Source organism: Pipistrellus hanaki, assembly GCF_964339955.1.
Source record: "Pipistrellus hanaki genome assembly, chromosome: 10".
Taxonomy (NCBI): Eukaryota; Metazoa; Chordata; class Mammalia; order Chiroptera; family Vespertilionidae; genus Pipistrellus; species Pipistrellus hanaki.
The window spans coordinates 32,686,070-32,697,368 of NC_140512.1; the positions used below are offsets into that span (position 1 = coordinate 32,686,070).

Consider the following 11,299-nt stretch of genomic DNA (forward strand, 5'->3'; position numbering starts at 1 on the left):
TATCTCCTCAGGCAAGGGAAACAAAGGAAAAAAATAAACAAATGGGACTACATCAAACAATTTTTTTTTTTTGCACAGAAAAGGAAACCATCAACAAAATGAAAAGGGAACCCAGCGAATGAGAGAACATATTCATAAATGATATATTTGATAAGAGGTTAATATCCAAAATTTATAGAGAATTTATAAAACTCAACACCAAAAAAGCAAACAATCCAATTAAAAAATGGGCAAGGGACCTGAATAGACACTTCTCCAAAGAGGACATACAGACAGTCGATAGATATTAAAAAAGATGCACAATATCACTAAGCATCAGAGAAATGCAAATTAAAACCACAATGAGATATCATATCACACCAGTCAGAATAGCTATGACCAATAAAATCAATAAACAACAAGCTCTAAGGATGTGGAGAAAAGGGAACCCTCATGCACTGTTGGTAGGAATGCAGATTGGTGTAGTTATTATGGAATGCAGTATGGAGGTACCTCAAAAATTTAAAAATGGAACTACCTTATGACCCACTGATTCTACCTGTGGGAATATATCCAAAGAAACCCTAAACACTAATTCAAAAGAATGTATGCACGCTATGTTCACTGCATTATTTAGAATAACCAAGATTTGGAAGCAGCTTAATTAAGTGCCCATCAGTGGAAAAGTGGATAAAAAGTTGTGGTACATTTACACAAAGGAAATCCTAACCTTTTGGAGCAGCATGAATGGACATGGAGAGCAACCATGCTAAGTGAAATAAGCCAGTCAGAGAAAGACAACTACCATATGATTTCACTTATACATGGAATCTAATTAACAAAATAAATTAACAAACAAAATAGAAATAGACTCATAGATAAAGAGAACAGAGTGACAGCTGTTAGAGGGGCAAGGGTTTGAGGGTTTGGTGGAAAAAAGTGAAGGGATCAAGCACAAAAACTAAAACAAAAAACTCAAAGGTAGACAACAGTATGGGAAAGAGGTGTGGGGGAGGTAGCTGGGGGGGGGGTAGGGGGTAAAGGGAGAATAAATGATGGTAGAAGGAGTCTTCACTTATGGTAATGAACACGCAATCCAATATAAAGATATAATGTATTATAGAATTGAAACCCATATAATTTTATTCAACAATGTCACCCCAATAAATTGAATAAAAATACATATATATACCTACAAATGCAAAATATATACATATATTATATTGCATGTATTTTATATGCAAATATATAGACATAAATGGATAGTTACCAATATTACAGACATGATGGGGGGGAAATTGTGTGAATACAGTGACCACAACTCCATGAAATTACACATTAGCATAATGTCAGCAATCAGGATAATTATAGAGACACTTGTTTACAACGTTCTTTTTCCTTTTCTTGATTTTTTACAAGGTTCTTTTTCTTTAGAGTTAAATTCATAATGTAACATCTTAAAGAAATGATCAAATAAATATTATGCCTCCACAGGATCACTCAAAGCTTGGAGGGAATTTATAGATCATTTAATCTAATCTCCTGTTTTCACAGAAGAGGGACTTAGAGAGCCAGGACTGAAGAAAATTTCCCAAGGCACCTAGGATGCCTTTTTCTCCTGTATTAAATTACTGGAGAACACAGACAACAACATGTGCTTTATCAAATGTCTACGCTGTACACATGTCCTGCAAACAAACCACCAGGGCTCCTTGCTCTGGAAATGGCATGGGTTCAAGGACTTGCCTTGGTAAAGCTGTGGTCACTAAATCATGTTTGAGCTTTGGCTGACTTGAGAGCAAGTTATGAGGGCAGCCCAGACAGGGGAGGGAGAGCAAAGAGAAGGCCTTAAAATAACAGTCAGCGGCAAAGGGAAGCAGCCGGCAAGAGAAAGCACTATCAAGAGAAAGCACTGCATTTTCGTGCACCCCGGCTCAGCCACCTACACCTATCTATACTGGGTCATCAGTTGGTGTTATGTGAGAACTCATAAAAGATCCCTTTTCCAAATTCTCTCTATTTTCTTAGGCAAGAACCTTACAGGATTTAATAGCAGCAATGCCTGGAGTGAAGACAGGGCCATCCATCTGGCATATACCTGGCGAGGCAGGGAGAATAAGTCGAGAGGATCTCAAAGGCAAAGGTGCAGAGCTCCAGGTCAGGAGTGCATAGAGAAGCAGGAAGCAGGAAGGGGGAGTGGTCTGGCACCAATGCAAAGTTTACTCATTTCACAATGATGCCCAGGCTGCCTATGGCAACAATGAGGAATGAGCATTAGCTGCAAGGACACTCAACCCCTGGCCTTCAGGGAGCAGCAGGGGGAAGGTAACTCCCCAGGGTGCTGATGACCAGGCTCCCTCCTCATGCGGCTGCAGGGAATTCTGGCCCTGGGCATTGCACTGGCACCTCCCCCCACAGCTTCCACCCCTCATGTACCACTGCTAACTTCTTTGGAACTTTCTAGCACCCTGATTATAACCTCTGCTGTTCACTTCTTTCCCGCCTGAAGGGATGGATCTCACCCGCTTGACCCTTCCCACCTTAGTCCATTTATTATCCCTTCTCTTTCAAGTTAATTAAACCCTCTTTCTGCCCTCAATCCATATTCTTCAACCTCTTACTTCCTCCAGTTACCATCTTCTTCCTTCACTTTGCAGAATTCTAAGCCCACCATACCAGAGAGTTTCTCACCATGAGCCCAACTCAGGTGCTCATTTCTCTTGATCTGCGACTCAAGAAATACTATCTCTACTTTTGCTATATTTTCGATTTTCTTTGTTAGTTCCTCTTCCTCTATACTCACATCTCAAATATCAGAAATTGATAAGGTCCCAATCTTGGTTCTCTTCCATTACACTTGCTCTCTCTAGGTGATTTGTTCCGTGGTGGCTTCAACCAACAGCTGTATGCTATGCCTTCCAGGATCAAACACCTCTCCAGAGATTACAACAGGGAGATGGAAAGGTGGGTCTGATGCTCTGGAGAAGAAATGTTTAAGTTTCCATCTCCTATGGCAGTGGTCGGCAAACTCATTAGTCACCAGAGCCAAATATCAACAGTACAACGATTGAAATTTCTTTTGAGAGCAAAAATTTTTAAACTTAAACTTCTTCTAACACCCTTCTTCAAAATAGACTCGCCAGGGCAGTGGTGTTTTGTGGAAGATCCACACTCAAGGGGCCAAAGAGCCGCATGTGGCTTGTGAGCTGCCGTTTGTTGACCACGGTCCTATGGCAATCTTCACCTGGATATCCCACAGGTACTTCAAACTCAGCACATCTAAAACTAAACCTTCCTTCCTCTAGTTTTACCCCCAAAGTGATCTTCCTGTGGTCCTTATGTTAATTACCAGCATGAAATCCACTGAGTGGCCCAAACTGAAAACTTAACTTCTCTCTTATCTTTCTCCAAGTTCTCTCCATTCTCTCTCTTAAAAAGCTGTTAATTACATATTTTCCTTTCTATATTAACATCCAGGACTTATTCTAGGCCTTCAGAGGCCACACTATCTCTGTATCTGCCCATTCCCATCTTTTATACCAACACTCTGAACTATTACAATTTGCAAGTCAAATTATACCACCCTCATAACCAGAGAAAATTCTAAACTTCTTAGCAAAAACCCAAGCCCTTTCACATTCTTGCCCACATTCCAAAAAATTTTACTATTTCCCATCCACAGAACTATTCCTCTGGTCATTTCAGAGTGCTGGAGCTTTCCTGAATACACAATGCCACTTGCAATGTTTCCTTACACCTGAAATGCCCTCACCCCATTCATCCAGGGGGCCAATGTATACCTTACTGCTAGACTCTCCTCAAATGTCACCTCCTCCATGAAGCCTTCCCCGACTCAACACCTGCCCAGACACCCTATCTTTGTCACCGAGAATTAACTACTCCATGCTGGTGGTATCCCTGCACTCCCATTACTCTTCTAAATGAGTTAATTACATCTGCATCTCCTGCACTAGACTGTAAGGCCCATGAAGGCAGGGACCCTCTCTGGTTCATCTTTGCCTCCTTCCACCAAGCAAAGTACCTGCAACAGCAGGCCTTAGTAAACATGTGACGGATGAAGGCGATAATTATGCACTACCATTTACAGAGCACTTCATACGTGTGTGAAGCACTTAACCCCATTATCTCATCCCTATACGGCCACCATGAAGGGGATACCACCCCTTTTGCAGTGGAGGGAGGAAAAAGGGTAAAAATGTGAAGGGATTCAGAACTACAAATCGGTGGTCACAAACAATCACGGGGATGTAAAGCACACCACAGTAAAGAGTCAATAACCTTGTAATAACCATATGCAGTCCCAGGTGGGTGCTTGAAATATCGGGGGAACACTTTTCAAAGTCTATAATTGCCTAACCACTGTGCACTACACCTGAAATTAATACAAAATAATATTGAATATAAACTGTAATTGAAAAATAAAAATAAAAAATTTTAAAGGAAGAGAAAAGCTTAGAAAGATGAAGTAGTTTGCCCAAAGTCAACTAGGAAATTCAGATCTGCTTTTGGCACCTTTTCTTTAACCACTCCTTTTTTTAACCACTCCTTTCTACTGGAGGAAAGAGGTGGCTAATGGACTCTGTTTCTATACAAACAACCTCTTCTAATCACAGGCTCAGGTCCTGGGTTAGCCCCACATCCATTACCACCAGGGTGCTCATGAACAGCAAATTCTTGCTGATGGACTCCTGGTGGCTATCAGAGTTCCAACCAATAAGGGGGGGGGGGGCACCATTTACCCCAGTGAGCTCCTTGGTCTCTGGCTCAGGATGCACTCCCCAGAAACACACAGAGAAGCCTGGATTTCCCCTAAGTACTTTCAGGTTTCCTACATTAGTGTCCAAGCTCTATTCTGGGAACAGAGAAGTGGGTGTGAGGGATGATAGTAAGTAATGGAAGAGATTTTTAATGCTCACTCTGGGAAAGTAGCTGCAATACTTCACAGTCACTCCTCGTACAAATGCTCTCACCACCTAGCAGGAGAGAACATTTCCACATTCAGTCTAGACTCTTGGGGTTAGCAATATACCTTTAGCTATATAATCAATGGGCCATCACTGAACACATACACCTCGTGTCTCCCAACCCACAGAATTGTGCTGCATTCAATTGTCTTTTTCAATCATTTTCAAATACATTAATTTTATGTGTTTTCTGTTGAATGCATTCTAAAATTGGCCTCTTTAATTTCCCTAATTCTAATGACAATATCAGTCACCTATTTTCCACTAGAAACTCTACCACCACCAGGATTATTCAGCATGTAAGTGAAATCACTCCTTTGCTTACCCTGGTGAATATATTTAATCCTCTCAAATCACAGATGATTTGAGCTTGCCCAAGGTCACTAACTAATAAGATTTACACACGCACACTGGACTCCAGACATGAGGACTTCTTTACAAGTATTCTCCCACCTGTATTCTCTCCCTTTGTACCCCTGCATACTGCATTGGGAAGTCTTTCTCTCCATTCCCAACCCTTTTCACCTGCCAAATTCCTATTGGTCCTTTAAAACTCAGCTCAAGGGTCCCCTCTTCCATGAACCTTCTCAGGTTTTCTCTGCTCTCTCCCAAATCTGGGAGGGGTGCCTCTGGCATGGGCTCCACCCCTCTCTGTTTTTGTTGAAATGTAACTATCAGCTGCCTTGTCCATTGCCAGGCTCTAGGATCCTCTGGAGCAGGGTAGGGTCTGATCTTGTCTTGGGATCCCCAGTATCAATCCAGTGCATGGCACATGGCATAGACACAACAAATACTTGCTGAAATGTGCGTGGTTACCCTGCTCCTCTGATTTGGCCAAAGGCCTGGTGAATGATGTCATATGACTTAGCAGGAGAGATTTCTCACCCGGAGCAAACGCCATTTACCCAGTTTTCCCTGAACTCATTCTCTCACTAGGCTTACACTGGGACACGTAGTTACCATTAGTTGAGGAGCTAACACTTCACAGACATTAGATGTCTGCTTCGTGCACATTACGCTTATCCTGACAAAACTGTTAGTAGACATAATCTTTATTTTCTGAGTCAAGTTCAAAATCGATTTTCCTACGTAACTTGTCTATAGTCGCCTAGAAGTAAGGTTTTGTGATAAAGGCATGTATTAATTGCCCTATGATGTACAATCATTTCTGTCCTGGAGAGAGTCATTAATATGTAAAATTACTTACACACATAGAGTGTATATACTTGGATGTTGGAGTAGTGAAAGCATGGCCAACTAGGAATCATAAAGGTTCAAGGTGCTTCTACCACACTCATTATCCAGGGCATTTTACGCAGGTTGGCTTAATTTTTATCAGGTAGATAGGGATTATAATACCTACTTACATAAAAAGGGGCTGACTATGCAGCTTTCTCAAAAAAAGAGGGCCTTGAACCATTTTAGAACCCTATGTTAGATAAAGAGCTTGGCATACTGTTTCTCAAAGAGTGTGGAAGGACCCTGCACATCAAAGCCACCTGAGGTGCTAACAGGAGGAGATGGGAGAAGCCACCTGGGAATCCACATTAACAAGCTCCAAATGATTCTACTGGACAGAAACGTTTTATAAATGCCACGTTACAGCAATGCTTCTCAAACTTTAATGCACTAGTACCACGGTCAGCAAACTGCAGCTCATGAGCCACATGCGGCTCTTTGGCCCCTTGAGTGTGGCTCTTCCACAAAATACCATGGCCTGGGCGAGTCTATTTTGAAGAAATGGCGTTAGAAGAAGTTTAAGTTGAAAAAATTTGGCTCTCAAAAGAAATTTCAATTGTTGTACTGTTGATATTTGGCTCTGGTGACTAATGAGTTTGCCAACCACTGCACTAGTACATGTGAGTCATTTTGGGGATCTTGTTAAAATGCAGATTCAAATCCAGTGAGCCTGGTGGGCAACTTGAGATTCTGCACCTCCAACAAGCTTCAAGGGGAAGCCAGTGTTGCTGGTCTATGAATCACATCTGAGAAGCAGGGGTTTGAAAGATCTATCTGCACTGGAATAAATTAGCATTGCTTTGTTTCAGATTGTACACCCAACTTCAGAAGTACTCCAGAAAGCCCAAACTCTTGGCATCAATACAAAAATCACCTGAATTACTGACAACCAAACTGAACAGCTTCCCTCTTGCGAAAGGAAAAGCAGTAGCATCCTTTTCAGATACAGATAGCACATATGTTTTGTATGAGAAAAAACAATTCATTGCAACTTCTTGAGTCCTATTTACTGTGCAAAGCATCTACCTAATAAAAGAGTAGCATGCTAATCGCCTGTACCTTTGCAATGCCCACCAGCCAATCAGGAGCAAGCAAATTAACCCAACAAAGATGGCAGGTTAATTTGCATACACAAGCACCTAGTGGCCAGGGGGTGGGATGCTTGGTTGTCACCATGGCAACAACTGCAGGCATTCCTCACCACCCCAGCTGCTCCTGGCCTCTGGGCAACATGGGAAGGCAGAAAGGTTGCTCTGGCCAGAGTGAAGATGGTGTCAGCAGCCAGGGGAACGAATCTTGCATGAATCTTCATTCATGCATCTGGCCACTAGTTTTCTATAAATATGAAAAGTTAATAAACAGAAACCTCATTTAGGGAACCCACACAGATGTCATTCAACAATACTACTGACCCCAACAGGAGACATAACTTCTGACAGGAACTGATACTATTTTACTACCTCAGAAAGAAGAGTCTTTCTCATCCAGTAGCAGTTCAGCCAATGGGAAACTGCCATAACTCAATCAATTAAAAGTCACTATCCTTCAAACTTTCAATTTCCTCCAATGGACTCTTCATTTACAACCATTCCTCCCAAGTCTATAAAAGAGCATTCCTCTCCTTTGTTCCTCTGGACTTAGGAGTGGTTTGCCATTAGACCTCATGCCCTGAACTGCAATTCTTGGTTGTTCCTGAATAAACCCATTTTCTAGAGAAATACCTGGCTACTGGTTAAAGGCCAACATATATTATCTCTACTCCCCACCACAATACCACAAGGTGGATATTCTTTGCTCTATAGGCAGGGAAGTGATGTAAAGAGCTTAAGTAACTTGCTCAAGGTCACATGGCTCGTTATTTTTACAGTTGGGGTACCAATCCTGCTCCATTAGGATCCAAAGCCGGTGTGCCCTCTGCACATCCTCCATGATGCTAGATATGATTGTGGTATGAAATGTGACAGCTTGGGGGTGGGAGAAATTGGGGAGGAAAGTTTTCCCTGTAGCAGTCTGCATTTAAAGCTCTGTTGAGGCAGAATCTAGACAGGAGTGGGGATGGGAGTATGGATGGGAATAAGGCTAATTGATAACCTCTGTTATTTAATGAACAAAAACCTGCAGACAGCAAACCTGTCCGTGGTTCCCATAAATCTGACAACGCAGGTGGAGTAGAGTGCACCAGTGACCAGTGCACCGATCTAAATGTTGCCACCTCCCTTCAGGCTTCTAGCTGCAAAGCTCAACTAGTAAAGAGCAAAAATTCTCTCTGATCCACCTGCATCCTCTCCTATATGAGGTTTCTGTAACCTTTAAAGTTCTTGTCAACACAGGTTGTCACTGCCATGTCATTGCACAGTGGCCACACCTCCCTGCTTCTGATAAAACTGCCTATACATGGGGAAAAAAATGCTCTGTTTAGTCAAAAAGTTTTCTTTCGGATAACAACATGTTCTGTATTTTTCACACAGTTGACGGGCAGAGAGAGAAATGCTCAGGGAAACATAAAGATGCTGAAAATTGTCATCTTCCAAAGATCTTTTAACTTTACTATAAATAATACAAATATTTATCAATGCAATGCAAAAAAAAAAAGAGAGATACATTTAGAAAGCCACATCTCTTGCAATTAAATATATATATAATATATAAATATATAAATAATAGTTCAAATGCCACTGGTTTTTAGACCATCATATATATATGATGGTCTAAAAACCAGTGGCATTTGAACTATTAAGGATTCTACACTGAGTTTGCCTCTATGGTATATACTCTACAGTGTATAGAGTCTACACGATGTTTCAAAAATAAAAACTGTAACCTAAGGAGAAACTGGTTTAAAAGTCTGATTAGAATGTGAGTGTATTTTCAAATCAAAGGTAAGAAACCGAGTCTGGAGCATTAATTTCCAACCGATAAAGCATTTCCTATTTCACTTCCCAACCCCCGGAACAGACCAGATCTCAGATCATCTAAAACTAAAAGTCAACAGAAACCAATTTGAGATTTTTTTTTTCTGACAGCCTTGACTGAAATGTTTGGACACGGACGTGTTTGCAATGAGTCATAATATATAGGGCCTTCATGGCTAATGCCCTCCTGTGTGCCTTGCTTCCTGCACCAACACGGTTCTCAAACCAGCTTCGGCTCGGCTCTGTTGGGTTTTCCAGGCCTTGATCATTTCTGTAAAGTTACCAGATCTCAGTGCCTAAGGCTGCCACCCAGCAGCGCCTTTCTCATAACTGGTGTCTTAAATGCTATCTACACAGCCTGGTTCTCTTTCTAAAGCAGGACTCTCTCCCCCCAGCCTGGCACTGAATTCCTGTCACCTGCCAAAGGGCACAGCCCTTTGAAGACCCCAAAGAAACGCTGAGGGGCCTAGAGGGAGCCCTCTCAGTGAAAAGTGAGAACGATTCGCGGGGAGTCAGTCGTTCTGGGTTGAGGCCCAGAATAAACAGGATACGTTCGCTTCTAGAGGAAGCAGGAGCTGCCATAGCCCCTGGTCAGGAAAGGAGGAGTCAGCAGCACCCAAAGGAAACCGGCGCGCCAGGGTTGGCAAGGGACCTGCCTTGCTTAGGGTCTCTCTGGTGCCAGTGGGGTCCGAGGCTGGCGACCACCTCGTTGGCAGGGCACCGAGCTCAGACCTCCCGGCACCAGTGGCCAGGAAGCGGTACCCAGCTGCTCCCTGCCACCTCCGCCAAAGATGGGTCCTGGGGTGAAGAGGGAAAAAAAAAGGCACAGGCCAGCCAGGTGAAGTGTCACCAAGTCAGCCCCGGAGGAGAGGACCTGGGGATCCCGGGGCGCGGCAGCTGGGAGGCAGGCGAGGCTCGGAGCGGGTGGGGTGCCCGCTGCGCTGGGGCGGGAGCCCGCAGCGCTCCCCTCGCTCCCCGGGGTCTGACGCGCGCTCCCCGGGCGGGCGCGCCCCCGCCGGACCTGCCCAGGCCCCGGGGAGCCGGCGGGGGAGGGGAAAGGGCTCCGGCGGTCCCCGCAGGGGGATCCGCGGCCGCAGAAGGCGACTCGCCAGCCCCCCGCCGCCCACGCAGGCAGCGCTGGCAGCCCCGGGGGGCGCCCCCACCGCCCCGCGGCCGGCCGTCCCCGCCGCAGCCCGCAGCCCGCCCGGCGCGCCCCCGCCCCGGCCCCGGAGGGCAGGTACCTCGGTGCCCCGGCCCCCGGGAGCCTCCGGGCCGAGAGCGGAGCGTCCCTCCGGCTCAGCCCTCATCCGACGTCGGCGTCAGCGGCGGGCAGGAGGGGCGGGGAGCGCGGGAGCGGCCCTTCCTGCGGCGGCGGCCGCCGGCCCTGATGGCACCCGCGGAGCCCGGCGCCGGCGCCGCAGCGCAGATCGGCGCAGCGCCGCGGCCGGGGAGCGCGCGCCGGGATGGGGCCCCGATTGGGCCCCGCCGCCGCCCCCTCCCCATCGCTCCCCTGCGGAGAGGCCCGGGGGCTGGCCCTCCCATCGGGACCCCGGGATCTGGGTGCAGGCGGGGGCCCTGGCCTCACCTCGTTTGGGGCGGGTCCGGGATCTGGGGAGTGAGCCTCCCTCTCTCTAGTCCCCGGGGTGTGACCTCGACCACCATCTCCGGGGGCATCTATCCCCCGCTGGTTTCCGCGGCCCGGGGTGACCCCGCCCCGGCCCTCCCGCAGGTGTTCCACGTGTCCACAGCGCGTGCGTCACAATGACCTGGGCGACAGGTGGGAGCCTGGGCGAGGGCTTCCCGCTGTGTCCAGGGCAGGGCGTGCTGCTTGCTTCCACTGTAGGTCTCTGTGGCTCTAGGGGACAGGAGACTTCATGACTTCCAATGCCACGACACATGACAGAGGCCTGTACCCGTGAGCCAAGTTTGGACTTCAAGGAAAAAGGCTGTGTGAAAACAAAACAAAACAAAAATAACTGTATGTATGCATATGTATATCATGTTTTCATTCCCATTTAGCCACATATCTCTTATACTTGTTATTGAGGCTGATATTCCTCCTCCTCTCTTAGCCTTTGTCATCAGGAAAGAACCAAACCCTGTTTTTAGGGTACCCTGCAGGGATCATCCGAAGAAAAAAAATGCTGAAATAGGTCTTCCCCAAATTATCTATGCTGAAAAGCA

At 45.7% G+C, this 11,299-nt stretch overlaps 1 protein-coding gene across 11 annotated transcripts in view; it reads right to left on the reverse strand.

The window, feature by feature from the left end:
- The window catches only part of ICA1 (islet cell autoantigen 1), a 113,215-nt gene extending 102,220 nt beyond the window's left edge, over window positions 1-10,995 (reverse strand). For 4 of the 11 annotated variants that reach the window (XM_084896687.1, XM_084896686.1, XM_084896690.1 and 1 more), the window contains exon 1: window positions 10,357-10,542. The gene's annotated coding sequence lies outside the window, so the exon portion shown is untranslated. Of the gene's footprint in view, window positions 1-10,356; window positions 10,551-10,700 lie in introns of those variants that run through there. The other 7 variants (XM_084896685.1, XM_084896684.1, XM_084896681.1 and 4 more) reach the window with 5 other exon arrangements.
- Window positions 10,996-11,299: the final 304 nt, after the last annotated feature.